A 20,838-nucleotide genomic window follows, 5' to 3' on the forward strand; every position below is an offset into this window, starting at 1 on the left:
AAAAAGAGAGCATGCTGGCTTACACAGCTTTGCTCAATGGTGTTGAACACATTACAATTCATTTTACTTGGAAATTTAAACAAGACCCCCAGTTGGTTATCAAATGTTTCCCAAGTTTCCAGCTCATGTCTCTTTGGGAATCACCTTTTTGATGCTTTTCTATGTGTTCTTTGTTCAGATCGGTATTTTTGATATATTCTTGGAAATGGGAACCAGCTCTGTCTTGGTGGCAGGCTGCTATGAAACAAAGTGCTTAAAGATTGAGCGGAAAATGCCTTGATTCTTTCCCTGCGATTGGGAGCCTTTTTATTCCTGAATGATTCATAACGTCAGAGTTAAAGGATTTAATATAAAAGTTGTGATAAAACAAAAATAGCCATGAACTAAGTCAGTCTCACGATAAGCAAAATATAGAAAGAAAAATATAGAAAGAACTGGAATGACTCAGGGCCCAGTTACACACATTTCAGCTTTGTACAACAGAGATTATTGGGGAAATCCCCCATTCATCAAATACTGTTATTATTTCAAAATACAAAAACAAGGAAGCCAAACTTTCTTCCCCTTGGAATTTTTTTCTTTTTAATTCATTTGCTTTAGATCCACACAAAAGTTAAAATCTATCTAACTGGAACTTATAAGATTGAACTACGTGTAATTTTATTGCCAAGTTATTTTTATTTTTTTCAAACATATACACAATTACATTTGAACAAACAGCCTCAAAAATGCAGAAAAATCTTAACAATTCCTGATTTTGATATTGCAAAGAGAAAGAGTATAAATGGTGCTCCATTTCGATTAAATCAAAATTTCAGGTTGATCATAAAAACATCAAGAGCTGAAACTGATTCACAGCATGAGAACATAAAATAGCTGAGCAGAATAAGTGTCCAAACCTTTACCTGCCTTCCCTTACTCTAAGTATTTTTATCTGGAGGTTACTACAAGTAGAATCATGATTAAAACATATTTTGATTGTACGGATATTTGCTTTACTAACTTCAAAACCAATGTATTTCTGCTCAGGGTTTTCATTCCATCTGAATTTCAGACTGTGTGTAGCAACAATGCTCCCCAGCAGCGGCTCTGTCACAAATTCTCATTGGTGCTCGGGCTCTGCGGATGAGAGAAGTGAGACGGGATGTGAGCAAACAGATGTGCCAAGCGCCTAGCTGAAACCAACACACAGATGGTCATCAGCAGAGAGGAAGTGAGAGAACCTGATGTGGCTTTCTCAGCATTTGGGCGTAGCGGGGGGACAGTGACGGAGAACTGATTTCTCTATAAACCCTCAGAAAGTGCTGTTTACGAAATGGGGGTGGTTTTTAAATGTATTTTTACTTGGAACCATTGGAATTCCCCACCTTTGGTTATAAACATGCGGTATTTATAGGTTTAATAAAGCTGAATATAAATATGATTGTGAATTAGGACTGCGAATCTCTGTCTCCCTTCTATGTCTGAGTTGAATTGCTTGACATTCTGCTTGATTTATAGGGAGTAGAAAGTCATAACTTATAAACCTCTTTAACTAAAGGCAGTACCAATGGACCACCAAGAAAAACAACAATAAAGAAATTATACTAAACATAGCCCGGTAAAAACCAGACATTTTTTTACACTTTGCTTCATACAAAGTGTAGAACCGATCGAGAAGCGATAGCTTGCTGGAGATGTAGACTTTGTTGAAGTTCAAATAAACTTTACCAACACAGACTGAACAGCTTTGTTCAATCCGTGTAGCTAAAACTACAGACAGACTGTAATCCTAAAACATCGCAGAAAATCGACGCCATTCACAAGTTCTCTTTCTGTTTTCTGATTGATCCAGTTGAAATTCAATCTAAAAAAAAAAGTCCAGCTGAATGGGAGAAATCCCAGACTGAGAATGGAAAGGAGATGAGAATTGAGTGGAAATGACCGGGCTGGGCTAGACATAAAACATAAAATAAAAGGTATATAAATGTGCAGCTGGCAAAGATGAAGAAGTTGGTTTGTAGTATTAAGAAAACATAGTTGTGTTAATGATGAGGAGAAGATGGACTAAACCTCATCAGAAACAGGTTGTAAAATCTAAGAGAAGAATGTTTAAACTGAGATAAAAAATAATAAATAAGATTAAGAATAACTAAAGATGATAAGCACTTGGCTGGAATTTTGGGAAATATCTACAATTTTTGTTCTCAGAATGTCCAATAAATAAAAGAACAGAGTAATCAAAGTCTAATCAATGAGAGCTGTAAATGAGATGACAGAAAGAAGCATTTAACATTTAATTAACACACTAAGAAGCTCCTCGTTGCCTTTCCAGTAATATCTGATTCCTTCCAAATGTCTCTCCTTTCGTTCGCGGTGAACAAGATTTTTGCTCATCTTCGAGGTCAGTTACAGAGCAAATGTTGGTCTGATAGTAACTCATTTTTTTTAATCCAATTTTGATTTCTATATTTGCACTTTCCCTGTTGATAAACACCGTTTTGTGCTGTACCTGTTAGAGAAGCCTTTTGCTCCCTTGCTGCTCCTCCCCTTGCCTCCCCTCAGATGTTGGCAGGTATAAAATGAGTTTTTGGGGAGGGAGAGATAATGATTCCCCCATAATCACCAGAGACCAGCTCTGGTTCTGGCAGGTGCTATCACAGCAGCGACCCAGTCGTGCCTTCTCCCTCGAGATAAGGTCAGAGGAGGGGGGAATGATGGGACAGGGGATGGTTGGAGGGAGGAACGGCGAAGTAGAAGGAGAACGGGACAGAGGGGGGCAAAAACGTGAGTTACAGGAGAGCAACTAGCCTCTCCTTATCTCCCCCCAGCGGCTGCCGCTGCTGGCTTCCAGATGCGGCGAGCCAGAGCAGCCGTGTCAGAGAGATCCCTCTATCAGCGACACACAGGCACCCCTCACCAAATACAAACCCAGCAGGAGGACACACCAGGACTTCATTACCGCTTTAAACCTCCAATCAGCATGCAGGAGGGAGGCAAAATAATCTGCAAGTTTGCTGGTGTGTCATAAATCCTGCAGAAATGCATTCAAATCAGTCGTTCTTGTTTCCTGGCTAGGTTATTAATTGTTCTGTATTAATTCGCAACAGTGACCGAGTAAGTTTCACTCCTCCGCGAAGGCAAACGCACAAGTTGGCCGGGCTCAAGGCAAGTTTTCACCTTGTGCAGTGAAAGTGGAGCATGTGAAAGTCAGTGCTTGGGACGGCTGGCGTCTGGTGGTGAGAAGCGGGCATATGGTGGAGCGTCTTGCCCGCCTGTGAGACACCTGGCCACCACTAACTGGATGAACTTTTCAACTGTGCAGCCGTTACCGACAGTAGCTGTTTCAGCCAACACACGCAAGCAGCGATGCGCAGCGTTTGGAGAAATATCTCAACGATTACACAGCAGATTGAAACGAAAGTTAAAATCTTCAGCTTTGTGTGTATTAGAATTATCCTTTGCACTCAAACAAGGCAAAGAAGAGTACAAGAGGTGGCATTTTGTACCCTTTACAGTCACACCTCTCATGGTGAAAAGTTAGGAATTTGCTTCGGTTTTTTTAAAACAACAAAGTCCCTTATGTCTTCCAAAGGCAGAACCGAACACAATCACAAGCCCACACAAAGTCTTTGGGAAAAAGAAAAAAAAAACAAGGCCTCCTTCCATCAGCAGCAACGCCACTAACAAACAAATACGTCAGTCGAGGCTCGTTCACCTTTTTCCTCTCCGTGGTGTTTTTAGAATACACACCTGTTTGGCACAGACATCGTCAGAGTAAACCTACAGATCTTAACAGAACTCTATAAGTTAAACCGTCCCCATCTGTCACAGTCAAGCTCCACACAGATGCAGACTGAGCGCCTCCTCTTTCTTATCCTTCTAACAGCAGCCTTGGCTCTCATTCAAGAACTGTCAAAGCACACCTGCTAAATTAAGCCGAGCCTCATACTCACACAGTCACGAAGCTCTGGAATATACTTTGTTTGTGCACATACTGGAAACAAACAACAACAACAACAAAAAACATGTTTACACATCCAAATGTTGGTATATGCAAACTTACATGGACTTTATGGAGATATGTAAGGTTTTGTTGTTGGTATACAGTTAAAACCAGATATCTATGTGCACTTTATAAATGCATTTAAGGTTGTGTGCGGTGCATGACAGGAGGAGAATTGTGGATTATCTTTGGATACAGTTTCCAGACACTTTAAGATTCGCTCTGTTCAAACAATATGCAAATATTAACAGCATGGAGATGTCCAGCCATCAAAGGTTCTCTGTCCCAGAGATTAACCTTGTTTTTAGAGCTAAATTTGCATTAACAGCCTCAGATGGAAACCAAAAGACATTGTGAAGATTCTGGTTGAAAATCTGGTAAGAAATTGTAAATACATGTGACACAAATCCTGTTCCGACATTGGCTGAAAGGATACTAAGCAAGAAAACAGACTTGACTTTAAGATCAATATAAAAAGCAGCATTATGATTCGCTAATGCACTAAGTGACAAAGACCTGAAGTTTGGAAGACATGTCCTGCAGTCTGTTGAAACTAAAATTGACGTGTTTGACTCTGTTTGACCAGCAACAGGTCTGTAGTAAGTGAAGGAAAGCTTGTATTACTGGGAACATCTTCCCAACTATTAGTGGTGACATTATATTGTGTGAGGTTTTTGCTGTGGAGGGGATTGGTGCATTTCACAAAATAGTTGACATTATAGGAAAGAAACATTATGTGAACATTCCAGTAAACTAGTTTAAAAAGCCTACTACAGAAGGATGCCAAAAATGTTCAAATCAAATCATTAAATTTAAAAAATTTCTAGTGAGTACTACGGGAATGATTGTGAAATTCTGAATTTGTTACACATTATTCAAATTTGAATATTTTCGCCAAGCTTACTGATCCAAAACATGACAAATTTAGTCTGATTTAGAGGCAGACAGCAGAAGGGTCAAGTGTCATTTTGTGTCATTTTATATAATGTACAAAACATAAACACTTGGTTTCAAGTGCATGGATTTCTGTTTGCCTTTTTCACATAAACCAATAAAGTTTGTGTACACTTCTCTTCCTGCAAGCTGACCGCTTTCGTCATTGTTTCACCCTTTTTGCCCCGAACTCCGACATGTTGTTCCAGAACTCTGCTGACCCCCGTGCACCCTTTTCCCTCTGCTCTCTTGTGTCTCCTGACACGCACTGCCACTGAGCTGCTCTAAATAGGTGCTACTGTGAATTGGAGACAGATGGAAACGAAGGTTCCCTGCAGTGTGGTTCCCCTGCAGCTGTGCTGTGTGCCCGGTGCCAGGGAGCGATGACAGCTCAGTAAGGGGGGCACCCAGAGAAAGTGGAGACAGAACTATCTGCGTCTCTCCTCCTCCTCCCCTGACATGTATATTCGCTTGATGGCTAAGCAAAGGTGCAATGAAAGAGGGGTGTTAGCTCCAATACAAGCCTCCAGGAATGCAAAAGAATAAATTAAAGTGAGGAGACAAGTGATAGACGGCTGTAATGCAACACATTCCCACTGCTCCAAGGCAACCAAACAAACAGACACAAATGCCTGCCTGAAGGCTATTAGTCTGCTGATCACCAACAAATGATAATTAAATGGGAAATGAGGTGTGATCTACAGCATTGGAGACATTAGGAGTTTCCAGTAGTGACTGTAATACTTTCATCAGTATTAGCAGCGGCAGCTTTAGCCTGAAATGTCTACAATGTCTAGTTTACAAAAGTCTTTATACTAATAATGAAAAAAAAAAAAAAATTGAAAAGTCGTTAATCACTGACCTGGGAATAAAATAATTATTCAGCAGCGCCACAGCAAAAATACCAAAAACAATGACTCTTGATTTGAGGGTTGAGATATCTGGATTAAACAATTTGTGCGAAATTATAAATAAAGTCTGTTTTGGAATTAGAGTTCTGGCAACTAAAGTCAACTCCAAGCTGTTAAATCAGCTTGCCTAGCAGAGTGCAGATCCTTCTTCTTTTCTGTACAGCTTTAACTCATTGAGAGCATTGGCACATTAAGCCTGATGGCATCCAGTGAGCCCTGGCACTTTAAGATGAGCAGCAGATGCTCTGGAGTCTTTGGACTGTCTGGTTCAGATGCATCCCCTGGGTAGATTACCAGACTGTGGTTGAGAAATTTCTGATTGGGAATCAATACTATGGGTTCTATGCCACGTTTCGTCTCAGTGTTCCTGAACAATTTTTGACTGGGGCAGGTGACTTTTCATGAAAAGTGGGAAATATATTCAAATTAATTCATTGGACAGATGTGCAGTTGAAACCAGAAGTTTACATACACCGACTAAAAAGATGCATGTGCGTTTTGTGGTCCTAAAACGCATCCGTGGGTGTTTCTGCAACTAACTCAAATGTATCCAAAGCTATGACATTATCATCTGGTTGTTTCCTTATTGTTTAAAGAGACAGTAATCATTCTGTATGTAAACTTCAGAATTGGAAGATAGTTACAGAAACAGCTTTAGAAAATCTTCTGGCTAAATTTTCTGGCTTTGAGCAAATAGAAATCATTTTGCTGAGCTTAATCTAAAACAAGAGATGTTTGGTCTGATTTAACTTCAGGCAGTGAGATAAAATGGATATGTGTCGTTTTTATTTGGTGTATAAAAATATCCTTCTATATTAACAACATGTTTACGGTGAGAACTCAAAGCAAAAAGTTACTTATTCTGTACCTAAGTAGTAGCTCACTCTACATTTTACCCTTAAAGCCAGTGGTTGCCATATTTTAATCCCGAAATGGCGGCACATAAGAAGCTACGCCCATCTACTTCATAGATGTGGCTTGGTGATTCACAAGTCGTGCTTAATTTCTTCACACTTACACAGGTTGAAGACATGTTTAGCCATAGTCTTCAACAGTGCAGAAGTCTCTGAATACCAGTTTTAGAGGACAATGCTTCCATCCTTGATCTCACATTTTGCCTTTACAGTGCATGTCTTCAGTTTCAATACAAAGTGGTCATATTTCTCCATGCTTCAATAAACAGTTTTAAATGTGGCGAAGTCAACACTGTCAGATCTGCGTGAAAGCATCACACGGCACAGGAGATTGAAGGACTTTGACCAAGGTCTGTGCCTTTGTGGGGACAAAAGAGAGAGCGAGGCCTTCAGAATTTACCTGCAGCTAATTAGCCTTATCTAGCTGTCTGACATATTGTGTTCAGGGTCATGTATATTTCATGAGCAGAGGCTTCTTGCAAAGGTCATTGTGGAATTTTCAAATGAAGAGACACCTGCTTTGTTCACCTTCTATAATTGTGTGAATTATCAGCACTTTGCGAAAGTTTTGACTGTGTTAGTGAAAAGAAATTCAACACGGCCGTTCTCGCCTATTACATTTTAAAATAACAGATAATCTCACAGTGGTGGCATCATCAGAGAAGTGACTTGAAATGTGTCAGTGTTGCTGGATTAATATAAAACTTTGAGGCGGTTCGGGTTTTCCTGCTCATTAGGGTGGTGTTTTACACATAGACAGCTCCTGCTTGATATGCTTTGCATAAACCAATCCAATCTAACTGGGCCTGTGAGAAAAAAATCAATTAGATTTTCTGTAATTGGACTGACAGCGCACTCCAAAGCAGAACAGTGATCAATATTAAAGATGAAAAATGAAGCCAAAGGCCATCTCACTCCATTGATTTGCAGCCAGAAGATGAGGAATCGAGATCTTGCCACATGAGCCATTGAGCTCGGTGGTGCTGCTATTGTCTCTGTACTGAAATAGATATTCTGCATCTGAGCATGGGCGCAGCTGATTAAGGTTTGATGATCTGGAAACAAGCATAGGTCAAACAATAGTTGGAAGTAATCTTTTCTTTTTGTGCATCGTCTTATTTACATGGAACCATATCTCCGCCGAGATTGATGATCCCCAAAGGCAGAGAATTCTCCACAGATGCAGCTTTACCACCACTTGACAGAGTTTAATTAAGTGACCTGGTGATTTCTACACACTGTTTTGACTATCAGATCCTTCTTCAACTACTTGTTGACACAATTACTTCACATATGAGGCCTCAACTTATGCTCTGGCACATAGAAATGCCATCCTCGTTGAATCGGTGGCAAAACGATTGCTTGTCTGCAAATCCTTGTTTAGACTGTTTTAATATTTCTTAAAAACACAAGATGTTGAACCACACAGACTTCTCATTTCAGGCAGTCTGCTTTAATTTGAGTGTCACCCAGAGTTTTATCTCTCTTTTTTTTTCCACCCCTGCATAACATGACTTTAACGTTGCTTATGTCTCCAACACCTTGGCTCCAAACGCTGGCAGATGGACAGACAGACAGATGTGTACTAATCAGCAGACAGATGGACTGACCAGCCATCAAAAGACAGGCAGATGTTCAGATGGTTAAATGATGAAATGAAAATTCACTTTTTGGTAGCAGAGGACTTAAATCGCACAAATAAACAGATTCTGTAAATATCCCGAGGGGCGGGCGGGACACTAACATTAATAACTCTTTGGCTCTAAATCCCTGCAGTGAGGTTAAATTCATTTAAACACAGAAGCAGTCAGTCTCTCTGGGTGTTATGAAATGATGTGTGTTATAGAAGTGTGCTCTGTACTAAAACGAAACATCACAGGAAGGTAAATATTGACGGACAAATCTTTGGCACATTACATACGTCACAGTCAAACATTAGTGACTGGGTAACATATAACATTTTATATTCAGTCATTTAAAACTTCAACAGAGTCCACTCCGCCAGTAAGCAATTGTTCCTCAGTAACCGAGGTGTACACACTTTGCACAAAGCAAAGTGTAGAACAGGCCATACTAGCAGATGTCCTCATCATAATTTCAGCAAAGATGTCATGATTGCACACAATCTATTTGAAAAGGTTAGCAGGGTTTAGACAAAGTTTTGAAAAATATAGATGAAGATAAAACTTGCTTTTGAAATTTCCCATATCTGGAAAAAAATTTTTTTTTCTAATTTTCTTAACTTATTTCTTTTTTCCATTTTCCAAAAAGGGTTTTAAGCAGATTGTTTTCATCTCGCGTGGTTTATCTTCCATCTGGCAAATCACACCTTTCAGTTTCATATTTTTATTCTTTTTTTTTAGCTTTTGTTAAAACTTGCTAGATGTCTGAATGCATGTTTTGTTTTGTTTTTTAACTGCATGTCTGACGTAAAAAGTAGGCAGTAAGAACTATTTGTTGCTGCTGTGATATCCGGTTTATAACTTTCTCACCATAGAATCCATGGATGCTGTACTACGTCATATTTTTACAGTATATTATGCTTTTTTGTTACATTTTAAAGCGATGGTATATACTTTGTTGTTTTCAGTCCAATCAGAACCGTTTTGCTGGTCACTTATTGTTTGAAATGACATGCAACATAAGCTTAAAATGCATAATGACACCAGCAATGTGACTGAGAGGTGTGCTATTTATACGCAAAGCCGTGAGATCACAGAGTCCATTAGCACTCAGATATGACAATTGTGGCAGCCCGGCGTCCTCATAACGCTCTCCTTCCACTTCTTGCTGTCCTCTCCTGCCTGTCAGCTTATCAGGACATTGGCAGACACTCAGATCGGGGTTGCTGCCCATGTGTTTGTCTGCTTCTTATCCCACCTTGCAGCATACAGTGCCTCAAGCCCCTGAGCATACCCCGCATGGAGGAGTGAGATAAAAACAAAACCAAAAGCAAAAAATGCAGGGAAGATTTCAGTCAGTGGAGAGAAGCTGTCATCACCGGAGGAATCTGCTTTCCCCTCCAAAGGAGAGCGGTTGTTTAGAGAGAGGAGAGGGAAGGACGGCGAAAGTTTAACAAGTTAGCTCGACAAAAACGCACTTTCTTCTGTTGTTCGTTTTTCTGTATCGTTTTATTTACTTAATCAATTACTGAGGATGAATGTTTTAATTCCCTTGAAAAGTTGCTCTGCCCTTCCTTAAAACAGGTAGATTAAATCTCTGCTCTTCACAGCTTGCAAATCTCAGGAAAGGGATTGTAAAACTGTGGGAAAAGATTTGACTCCAAGGAGCTCAGAGGTTGATGTTTTTTTTTCCTGTCACAGTTTGATGTGGAGCCACAAAAAATAATCAGCTAAACCTGCCTACAGCGAAGGAATGCCATCATTGAAAAGCAGCTGATTGTAGCTGAATCAAACAATGATGTAAAGCATTTATTTGACTTTGTCTTAAAATGGCTGGAGCCCTTTTCTTAGCTCCTTAGCCTGACTGGATGCCAAAATCAATTCTTGAGTATTTTTCTTTTTAATTGCAGATGCCTGAAGGTCATGACACAGCTCAAGTGAGCACACAACTACATGGTGACAAAAAGGTTTTTAAAGAGACTAGGTGATCCATCACTTTGGGCATCTTCACATAGAGTCAAATTGTGTAATATAGATTTTTATACGTTTGTTATTTTCTTACATTTTGCTCAACGTTAAGCTTTCAGGACTTTTAGGAGGGTTCTGCAGTCCATTTTTCTTTTGTCTTGGACTTCGAAAATCACACCTGCAGATTACAAATAAAAAGAACCGTATCAATAAACACAGGTTTCACCTGTAAATGCTTACAGTCAAATGCAACAATTTTTACTAAGAAGTCCAGCACAACCTCAAATATGAAAGAATGCTGTATAAATGATGTATAATGCTGCATAAAGTCAATGTTGCAGGTAATCCCACAAGAAACAAACAACTAACAGATGAATCTTCATCTGGATGCTTTGAATAAAACAATATTTTAACTGGAGCTAAATAAACATTTAACCTCTTACTTAATGGGATTTTTTTTTTTTTATTGCATGAGCCCATAAGAAGTCTCAGATCTTTTTATTTCAGGCTTTTAAAAGCAAAACTAAGAGTTAGAACTAAAGCATCGAGCGAGCCGTACATTCTTATAACAATCCTCACCTCTGTCTGCTGAAGCCTGGAGATCTCTGACGTTTCACACACACTTTTTATCACTTTTCTTGTTTTTGTACGGTGATCTTGAGTGTCCCGAAACATTTCTTTGGATAAATTGTGTTACTGCTACTGTTAGTAAAAGTAAAATCAAGGGCATTTTTCTTTGGAACTTTGTAATTTTCTGTTTTTGTTATGTAAAGCACCATGAACCTCTTTGCTGCTGAAATATGCTACATAAATAAACTTGATTGATTGATTCAGACTTTTTCTGAGATTTCAATACCCTGTTATTTTATCCTCTTTCTTCTTGCAGAAGACGAAGAAGGTTAATTAATTTATCTTTACAATTATATATGTCTGCTAGTAGTGTGGACACTGAAACAAAAAGCGGTTTAATGGGCAAGTTATGTATTAACTGGGCAGAGCGTCATAAGATAATCAGTTTGCCAAAGTGTCACCTCGATCTTCACAAACTTCTGTTAAGTTTATGCTTATCTCTCAGACTTTGCAGACTTATTAGTAGACCTAATGACTTAAATAAAACATATTCATCTGAACGTTGAGTTACTTACCTCTTGGATTTATCAATTGTGATGTTCAGCTAAGGACGTCTCCCATTATGCCGGATGCCATGAAATCTGCATCAATTTCTACGTTGACAAAACTTCCTCCCTTAATACTTGTTGGCACATGAATGCACGTCCCCAACTTTATGTCAGACTGAAGGTCAGCAGCAGAGGCAGGACAAAAAGGTATACTGCAAAGAGACAAGCAGTAAAAAGAGCAAGATAGGCACAGCCACACAGACAAACAGAGAGAGGAAAAGATGAGAGACAGCAATGTGCCCTGTGGAGGGAGAGGAGGAGGCAGTGAGTAAATAGTCAGCGGCCTTAATAGGAATATCAAGCTAGTGAAAGGTAAACAGGCTTCTCCATGCAGATACAAAGGGAATGTGGCGGCTTTGAGAGCGCTGGAGTGCCGGCACGCCACTGTGGCGCAGCGATAACGGCCCCGGGCCTGCCTGCATCCCAGAGATAAGGCCGAGCACTGGCATGTGTCGCCCCTGATCCCAATTTCACAGTCAATATTCATCCAGCTCGACAAACAAGCAACATTTAAGATAAAAAATAAATATAGAGTCCTTCTGCTATTACCTCCTGTTTATTAATCTGCACACAGCACCCACTGCCTTTTAAACAGTCGTAAACACCCAGCCCCTGCCACTGCCTTCCCTCCCTCCATCGTTTCCCATCTCCCCTCCTTCCAGGCTCTCCTCTCCTCACCTCTCCTCTCCTCCTCCCCCTCTCCCCCGCTCTTCCTCATCCTTCCCCCCTGTCTTCCTGCACATCTGGGGATTTGCAAGGCTTCACTTATTCTTTCGAGATCGCCGTAGGCATGTGTGTCTCCGAGTGTCTTCATATTTTGTGTGTCGCTCTTGTTGGCTGAGTGCACCTGTGCATGCGTGTGTACGTTGTTCAAAGATATCCTTCGCAATACGAACACGCCTACATGCGGATGAGCAGCTACTGTCTTTGATTGCTGCGATAGGCGCGTACGTGCGCCTTTATTTGTTTAAGTGCTTTTGCATGCAGCCATTTTTGTTACGGGACGTAAACATATGGAGTCGGGGCCCCAGCTGTATGTTTGAATCTCTCAATGTCTTCATCACAAAATGCTCCTCAACACAGCTGGCCCTCCACTGCAAGAAAAATTCAATCTAACAAGTCACTTGCTCTTCTATGGAGCTAGACGGCGTTTTACAGCTGAGTGGTTTTATGGTAAAAATCATTATTTCTTACGTCATAATGTCACCTTGAAAAAAAACATGGAAGAAAAAAATAAGCTCCAAATAATAACAATTTGTCCGCAAATGTTTGTAAGAAAAAACCAAACAGAATGGAGGATAGACAGCTAGTGATCGTCTAGCTTTCTACCGCAAAAAATGCGTCAATTACTAGAAAAATTACTTATGATTTTATGGGTGTATTTCAGGGAACATTGAGAGGTCAACACAGCTATTTGTGGTGACATTAAGCAATGCGCAGGTTCAAGATGAACAGCTGCTGCTGACCCAAAGACAAACTTTACAGCAACATTTCTCCTCTGGATCCGGTTGACTGTTGTGTAAGTTCAGTGAAGTCAGAGTGTTGCACATCCTGACCTGGTGCTCGTGTTTTTATTTTACAGCTTCCAGAAGAAAGTTCTGGCAACACTTTATTTGAAGGGGGTTGAATAAGACTGTCATGACACTGTCATAAACATGACATAACACCTGTCATGAACATGAATAAGCCTTCATGAATATTTATGACTGTTGTCAGTAAATTATGACACTTTTAATACAAAGTTGACATTATTCAAAATGCCGTTGTTATGACAACTTGACATTAACCAAGAAATCATTACTGATATAAATTTGTTATAAAAGTATTACTGATTGCACTTTAAAAATTAGGTAACTTTATGTTATTAAAGATAAAGTTTAAACAGTAATGATTTCTTGATTAATGTCAAGTTGTCATAACAAAGACATTTTGAATAATGTCAACTTTGTATTAAAAGTGTCATAATTTACTGAATGACGCTTTATGACAACAGTCATAAATATTCATGAAGGCTTATTCATGTTCATGACAGGTGTTTTGTCATGTTTATGACAGTGTCATGACAGTCTTATTCACCCCCCTTCAAATAAAGTGTTACCAAAAGTCTTGGCAAGATTGTGGAAATTTGTGTGAGTGAAAGTTTTATTGGCTGTTGCTTGTGTGAAATAAAATCGGGATTTTCTTAAAGCTCACGATGTTTTAAAGTGATTACATTTTTACTTGTGGTTTACTAACTTCTCAGTTTTTGCACATTAAGAAACTAACATAAATGTAAACGCAAAGTGAACACATTGAATCAGCAAACTGACTCCAGCTGTCAACACTAACTAGCTTTGGTCACAAAATGAAGGGATGAACATGAATTTATTCATGATTCTGGCTTGAATTTGGTTTAATATGCTTTAGTGGTGAACCATGAACACAAGTTGAATCAGTTTTAATTGGCGAGCCGAACTTCAAGGGTAACTTGCTGAACAGTGTAAGTCTTATTCTGAATTATGCAGCTGTGCTCTGGTTGCCAGCTGCAACAGAGAGGATCAAACCGAAAGTGCAGCCGAGCTACTTGGCCTACAACTTGTTATATTTCTTTTAAATGAGCACAGAGATGGTACTTTGCTGCATTAATTCTGTAACACAAAGCATCGGAAAAGGCAGCAGAGGGGAGAAGTATAGCCTTACATGAGCCTCTATTGACACAAGTGCATGTTAGTCACATTAGTGCATCTGGAACTGTAGTTTACGCCGCTGAAGCCATGCACATTACATTCAACCAGTTCCATTATTTGCCAGCAGCTGGACTATAATCATTCTTACCAGTGCTCTTTATTGCTCCCTGACCAGCAATCCTCAGCTCCCCTATCATCCTCACCATTACACCTGACCTGCTTTATCACAGCTCATTCACTCATCCCCTCCTCCCTCCTCTGTGGCCTTCTCTTGCCCTTTCTTTCTCTCCGCCGCGTAGACCTGTCCATGCCTGGCCAGCTGGCTATATCCCTTTAAATCTGGCCTGGGCTGAGCCGCTGTCTCCAGGAGATTACTGCACACTCTCCTAGGCTCCACAGATGGGATAGACAGGCTGCCAGCTGGCACAGGGACACCCACTATCCCTACTGGAAACCGGCCAACAGGCCTGGCTCCGAGTCCCACTCTCAGCTCATTCACACTCTTCGTAGCCAGAACTTTGACTCGCCGCTTTGCATTTCTCCGTATCCTTCCCGTTTCTCTTTCCGCCCATTCTCTTGCTCTTTTTGTCAAAACAGGGAAGCGAACGGGCAGATGCTTGTAGGTTTAACTTGGGGCATGGGTATTCGAAATGACACAAAATGCGAGACGAACTTCTTAAAAACTGCTTCAAAGTTGATAAAAGCCTGAAAAAAAGCACCTGCAACAGTAAAATGAAAGTTAGCTGTTTGATAAGACGTGAATTGCTACAGCCGCACTTATTGACACAGCAGGGGAAGATCTCAACAAATGTTATCCTTTATTGGATTTTCCTAGTCACACACTGAAAATAACACACTGACCTATAATTTTAGTACTTATCCAATAAGGAAAGAATCCCATTCTAAGAAATGGAGACACATTGAAAATGTGTCTTGAGGCATAAATATTAGCACTGCTATCAGTTCCTTGTCTGTGGCTTTCATTGATTTTAGTAAGCAATAAAACAATATTCAAACTCCATATCATCCAGTTGTTTTAGCTAGACTTTATCTGATAGACTAACACAAATTAGTATATAATTTTTAAAGGGAAGGAAAAGTATATTTGGTTTTCATTTTTTAACAAATAAAAGTATCAGAAATGTGACTGCTCATGTATCCACCCCCCCCCCCCCCCCCAGAAAATTCAAGTTTAAAACAACTGGAGCCATGACAGACAAATCTGGACGGAGACTCAGGTTTGTTTTTCTGCCACTCATTCTGATCTCAGATACTCACAGGTAGATAAATGCAGGGAACAGCAGTAATTTGGGGGGCACCAAGTTTCCATAAAAGCAAATAAATGTAAGGCTTTTGTACACACCTGGTTGCATGTAAAAGAGGAGAGTGCTGTGCATTCATTCAAGAGCTACAAATAACAATGTTCAGACACATACATGGTCCATAATAAACAAAATCAGACAAGACAACAACAAGACAATAAAACAAATGTTCGTCCATTGCCATATAAACTATGGCGCCGGTGATTCCACTGACTAGAAAGAAACCTAATCGAGGCTCAAACAGGTTTGGCCAAAGTGTAAATGATGCTGTTTGCAGAGTCTGGTAGCCTACATATACATCTTAGAGCGTTTTAAAGAGTGCAGGTTCTGAGCACACAGAAAACTTCAGAAGTACATATTGCATACAACGCTGCCTGTATCCAGACATGCGTATTAAGGACAAACTTATTATCTAAACTATATAAAACAGTCTCTTGCTGTCAGCAATGCAGTTTTAAACAGAACTTCTCTCTGGAAATGTTTCCGCAGGCCTGCAGTTTTGAATTCTTTCCCTTCAGACGTCCCAACACACACACATGCCCATACAGTGTATTCATTCACGCTTTATCTCCCCGGCACCCGTTCTGGAGAGCATTGAAAGGAGGGGACGGAGGCTTATTGAAAGGTGTCACATGTGCAGATGTGATAAGGGTGCCAGGTAGAGATAACCAGGCCCCCTTCATCCCTATGTAATAACACAGAGACTGACCTGAAACACAGCACGCACACACTCGCGTGTATATAATGTTCTGGGATAGGACAAGTTCATTATCCCTGCGTGTGGAAGCTCGATAAGACCTGGATCTCCTGGAATAGCTTTCCCATGAGCTCACATCTTCCACTGCTAAATAACAAAAAAAAGTTAGGTTAGAATGCATATTACAATGCACTTTCACTTCTTCTGTCATGGAAGAAAAATGTGTTTTTGTTCAAAACATCCCAAACAATAGATCTTCTAACGTAATAACTTATACTGTTTTGCAAACTTCCTATGTTTGGAGAATTATTGACTGACTGAATGAGAGTTATGTGCTGCGTCTCATCAGCACACAAGTTTCACCGCAGTGTCTTCCGGACGTAGGTGCCAGTCCAAATGACGTTTCCAGCTATGTGTCTAAGTTTTGCCATTCTTGCAGTTCTACGTGCCACAAAAGGTGTAAGCGAAGAGAAAACATGCAAAAACTTTTCTCCCCTTCCTTCTGTCACACCACCTGCTGAGCACTGAGATGATTACAGTGCGAGATTGCTGTGCCAGATTACTGCGACCCCAAAGACCCCCTCCAGATGGACACACACACACACACACACACACACATGCGTGCTCGACACACACAAAAACACCTGGCATCTTATTTTAGAGAATTTCCGTGCAGTCATGGCCGGGTCTGTTGACTGCACCGATATTACATACTGTACGTACTCACAAATACTCATGACCACTCAAACTGCACAAACAGAAGGTCATGGGTTTTTCAAGAGGCTGCCTCATTTGAAATGTGAGGGGACACAAGGTGAACAGAGGAACTAAGGAGAGGAGCTGCTTGTCCCTGAGAGAAGGACAGCAGTGTGGCAGTACCACAGCAGGGATAAAATTACATACTATCATTTAATTTGTTTTGCAATACCCCAAAGTTCAATTACCATGTTTTTGATTTGAAAATCTCACTTTCTGATATTTTTTTTTTCCTTTTTTATAAGGGTGCATCGTCATTAATACTAAACATGAACAAGTTTAGGAAAAGCTTTTAGGATTTCTTTTTAAGCTTTACTGGCCTTTTGTAACCCAATAGAAAACATTTAGCTAAGTTAAACAGCAACAATCTACAAAAAGTGTCAGGATGGATGATTATTGCTAGAAAAATATATTTATTGAAAAGTGCAACACAAGCTTGAAAAACTACCACAACGCATCACGTGTAAGTTTAAATTGTGTAGTTAGGCTTGGCCATGTAGGATCTTCTTTTAGATCCTTCTTTTGCAACCTTTCCCTGCAGCAACATCTGCAGTCTAAAAGTAAAACCACATTAAGCGCTCATCCATAGAACTTGAAGTAGTGTTCAAATGGCAGAACATTTATCACAAACATAACATTGCTTTGACACAGAAAATATATTTGACAACGTTTTCAGGACATATTTGGGTCAGAGTAACCACTAATTTCTGACTGAACAGCTTCGTTCACTCCCTTCACTGCCATTAGTGAAACTACAGATAGACTAAATTCAAAAATTCTACCACAGGAATCCGAGTCAATGCGAGAAAGCCAGACAGAGAAATGAAGGGCGATGAGAATTGAGCGGAGTCGCGTAGGAAGCCAATAGCCAGACTATATTGCCATCAGCTTGTCAATGGTAAAGCTGCTAAACTCCTTATGTCGAGGTCCAGAATTCAAAATATGCAAGACAAGAAAATGAATATGACATCAGGGTCTTTACAGAACTTAATGTAGAGGCATTTTCTTGATCAAATTAAATACTGAACCATCTTTAAATTGCCAGCAGAGCTAGCAGCATACACACCCTACAACTGCAGCCGGAGCCAAGGTAAGACGGCCCTGCCTTAACTGAGATGACAGTGGATCACTTTGCATTATCTGTGATGGTCTGTCATTACTCCTCACTTTCAGATGTACTTCTTTCTTTACCATACTGTAGACGTCACATGATATCAGTGAAATGGAGAAGTTAACTTGAGGCTCTGTCTCCTTTCCTCCTCTCTTCTCCGCCCTCTCTCTTTTTTCTCCCCCCTCCCCCTTTATTCCAGCCTCACCTCCCCTTCCTTTCCTGCCATGTTTGTGAGGAGAGAGGGCTTTGGAGGGTGGCACTCTGATGGCGTGAAGCCAGATGGCAGCCACAAGGCAGGCGACGTGGCGCAGAGCGACGAGGGGTGCACACGCTCGCACACCCCCGTACACAATTACTCCCTCACACTTTCTTTCCTTAATGAACCGCCATGAAATATTCATCACACACACACGCGTCTCTTACAGGGCACATACACAGCTCCTGTCAGCAACAGAAGGCTCTGCAACTTCTCTCTATTTTATTATCATTTCTCTAGGCATTTTCCTTGGTTGTAAAGGAATACCAGGTGGTGTTCGACCCCTCAAACTATCAACTCCTCCTCCTTCCTCCCTCCTATTTCCTCCTCATTGCACGCTGTCCCTCATTCCCTGTCTCTCCGCCTTCACCCTCTATTTGCTTGTTTTTTCTTTTGGATGTTTTTTTTTCCTCTTCTCCATCCCCTAGACTGCCTTTCACCTCTTCTTCGTGCAGGGTACAAACACAAAAAAGAGGGGCTGGGCAATTACCTAACATATCCAAGCATGCTTAACACAGTTCACTCGTTTCTAGCTGCAGCTCTTCTCATGAAGGAAACTTAATGAAAACATTTTATAATCTTTTTTTTTTGTTGTTGTTGTTGCAAATATTTACTCTAGTTAAAGTTTGGTTTTGTGCAAGAGGACATAAAACTTATTCAAGGTGATATCTAACATATTTTTCTATCCAAATGTTCCATTAGCTTTATTTGTTTTTCTTCACCTGACACACGGCATGCAGACTGAAGTGTATTTACATTTTGTCTGAAAACAAACACGAACAGATATTTAATTGATACTAAAAGCAAATTACCCATTACTCTGAATATTCTTGCTGCTTTTTGTCTGTTTCATAGCGTTTTAAATGTTTGAATATGAAATTCACCTGGGTCAAAATATTGTGTTATGTGAGAAAATGTCTTTCATCTGTTTACCCTGATTATACAGAAACACGGGGCCATTCTGAGTGTTTGAAAAGAGACACCTGGACTTCCTTTCTTGTAAAGAAATTACTTCCAGTTTCCTCTCTGCAGGCTTTTATAATTACAGCATCATGAATGACTGACAGTCTACAGCTGCAACTTACATTTACTCTGAGGATTTGCTTTAAATTTAAGGTGGATCTATAGACACACGTGACTGTATGTTATTATCACCAACCACTTTATTAAGTCCATCTCTTCAACTTATTGTTAGGACAAAATCAACCAGTTAAATGACAGTAGGTCAGTATATCTAGGCATCTAGACTTGGTGCCACTTATTAAAGCGAAGAACAGGGAAGTGAGGCAGACTTACTAAAATGGAACAACAACTGACTGGCAGAGCATTGCCTGGTCCAATGAGTTTTGATTTTAAATGCAATGTATAAAAGATAAAGTGTGGATTTTGCATAGACGTCACGTAAACATGGATGTGTTTTATCTTATTACAATTCAGGTTGCAGATGGAGGTGTAACAATGTCAAGGTTGTTTTCTCAGCCACACCTGAGCATCATTCCAATTAATTGCTAGAGCCTGACGGAGTCCTGTTGCTGACCATATCCATCTTATTATAAACAACGTGTTTCCATCTTCTTATGTCTGCTTCCAGAAGGAAATCAGACCGTGCTGCAAAGCTCAAATCGTCTCGAGCTGGTTTCTTGTATAAGATCGCGAGTTAATTGTGCCCCAGTTTCCTCCAAAGTCACCAGATCTCAATCCAACTGAGCACCTTTGGGATCTGGTGGAGCATAAGACTGACGACCTGGAAGTACGGTAGAAACTTTGTGAAACTGTCATGTTAATATGGATCCAAATTTCTGAGGAATGTTTCTGACACCTTATTCAATGGATACCAAAAAGAACTATAGCGAAAAAGGTACTTCCAAGGTGTACCTAATAAAGTGGCCAGTGATTTTTCTGCTTACAAATTCTTTCTAATCAAATTCTTTTAGGTTTTAAAGCCTGTTTGTTAAGAAGGTGCATAGTTGATCTATTATTTGTACTCAGCATTTATTAAAACATACCCTGAATACAAACTGTGATTGCCTGTTTATTTATTTTTTATTTTTTTTGCTTTAACTCTTGGGCGCTGTCTGAATCCATTCAATTATATGACTTCTGTGGTTTATGCGTAACCGCAGTGTGTCGACACGCACGCGGATACGCACACACACACACACACACACAAACACACACCCCCACACACACACACACACACACGCACACGCATGCACACACACTCACAAATCCCGCTCCACAGCAATTATCACAAAAGTGACAGAGGTGATGGATGCATCCACAAAAATTCATTTCTGTTAAAAATCTAATATCCGACTATCCGTTGTCGCTGTGTTTCGTGCCAGATGGTTGGTGGTCCACTGTCACCTTTTCACAGAAATAAAATCAAATAATAAAGAGAAAGGAGTGCAGAGTGGCAGTAAAGTGACCGTGACATATATGATGAATGGAAGGAGGAAAGTTGCCCTTGCTGTCAGGGAGGCTCGAGGTATAAAGGGAAAATGTGAAGGGGACGGGTG

At 40.2% G+C, this 20,838-nt stretch overlaps 1 long non-coding RNA gene across 1 annotated transcript; it reads right to left on the bottom strand.

Moving 5' to 3' along the window:
- Positions 1–658: 658 nt before the first annotated feature.
- On the bottom strand, positions 659–12,162 carry LOC148160205 (uncharacterized). Its single transcript, XR_015762504.1, has 3 exons — positions 11,479–12,162; positions 10,428–10,511; positions 659–1,119 (listed from the first exon to the last, which is right to left on the bottom strand). It is a non-coding gene; the product is annotated as an uncharacterized LOC148160205 (long non-coding RNA).
- Positions 12,163–20,838: the final 8,676 nt, after the last annotated feature.

This window comes from Poecilia mexicana, unplaced genomic scaffold (assembly GCF_051168715.1).
Source record: "Poecilia mexicana isolate PSO_F unplaced genomic scaffold, ASM5116871v1 scaffold_3, whole genome shotgun sequence".
Classification (NCBI taxonomy): Eukaryota; Metazoa; Chordata; class Actinopteri; order Cyprinodontiformes; family Poeciliidae; genus Poecilia; species Poecilia mexicana.